Genomic DNA, 1,538 nt, shown 5'->3' with positions numbered 1-1,538 from the left:
TTGATAGCTACATGTGGCTAGTGACTACCACAATGGACACACAGTTACAGAACATTTCCATCATTGCAGAAAGTTACCGGACAATGCTGATCTAGGATAATGAAAGAACTGTCTATCCTTCAGCTGTCTATTAGAATTGTTAGCCCTTCTAATTAAGCTTTTGATAGGCATTGGGCAGCAGACATGTCCAGATTTTAACATTTGGCAACAATATGAACGGCATGAAATCTGTGTTGCTAATAAAGGAAATCTTGGTTGCTTTACAAATCAACCAAGCAGGAGGTAGTTTCACTTCCTTTAAAGAAAATGAAGGCTCCTGCCACCCTGCCTCCATGTGGGGGTTTTCAGTGGAGAACCTACCAGTAAGACCAGGGTTTTCCTCCAGTCACCTAAAAACTGTTTCCTCAAAACAGTTGGGAGAAAGAAAGACATTAATAAAATCAAAGCTACAGAGTTCATTCCCTCATCATTTTCATTCAACCAGCATTTACCAAGCAGGCACGGATGCTATGCATTGTACCTGAAAAAAATTTGAAATAGATTTCTCTAATATCCCAGGCCCCAGAAATAAACAGCTGTCAATAATGCACACAAGGAATATCTACTTTTAAGTTGCAGCATTTTCTAGTGAAACCATCAGAGAAAAATGGTTGCAAAATGTATCCCTACATAACTGAAAGAGTTGGCCAGCTATATATGACCATTAGATATAAGCCAATTAAATTGCAAATACTATTTGCCAAAAATGATCATTTTGGATTTAGAAAAGTTGAATTCGAGCCACTCCATTTTCCAGTAAGATAAAGAGGCCATTTCTGGTTAGTGACAATAAAATTATATCACCAGCATAGAGAATAGTTATTTTTATACTTTTTATAATAAGCGTACATGCAGCTAGATCATGCACAAATTGCTTCAAATCATTAAGATACCAATTAAAAAGAGTTGAAGGAAGCAGAGGCAGAACACAGTTTCATTTTTTAGAGACTGGGATTATTTTCTGATCTGTTAGGAAACCATTCGCAGGAACGCTTGTTGAGGTCTAAAGCTCAGATTGTACATAAGCATCACTTATCAGATCTTACATCCCAGCTGTGCTAAACATCTTCTGTTTCGCCCTCTCCCTCCCCTCTCCACCCTTCACCCTGCTCTGTGCCCCAGAAGGCTGACTTGTATGGCTGCAAAGACAGGCTCCCTTGCCCTCTCCCTTCTAAAGGGGTCCAGACAATGGGAGGCACCAGCAGGAGATTAGAGGATGGGAAAATAGGAGGTGAGAGTATTTAGCCACCAGCTCCCTCCCTGCTGGGCCACCAGGGATTGGCTGCATTCCTTAACCCAAGGCAATAGCTCATATCAGGCAGCCTCCTCACATAGCTGTACTCTCCAAACTCCAGTAACCCCTCATTTTCTTTGATCTCTCAGGCCAATGAGTTGCAGTGGCTCCCTGCTACCATTAACCAAGGTATTACACCACCCCTTGTAGGTTTTCCTCAACCCTGCCTATACTTTTTTTTTTTTTTTTTTTTGAGACAGAGTCT

This window comes from Propithecus coquereli, unplaced genomic scaffold (genome assembly GCF_000956105.1).
Source record: "Propithecus coquereli isolate 6110/MARCELLA unplaced genomic scaffold, Pcoq_1.0 Scaffold74, whole genome shotgun sequence".
Lineage (NCBI taxonomy): Eukaryota > Metazoa > Chordata > Mammalia > Primates > Indriidae > Propithecus > Propithecus coquereli.
Note: the sequence above shows the minus strand (reverse complement) of the source record.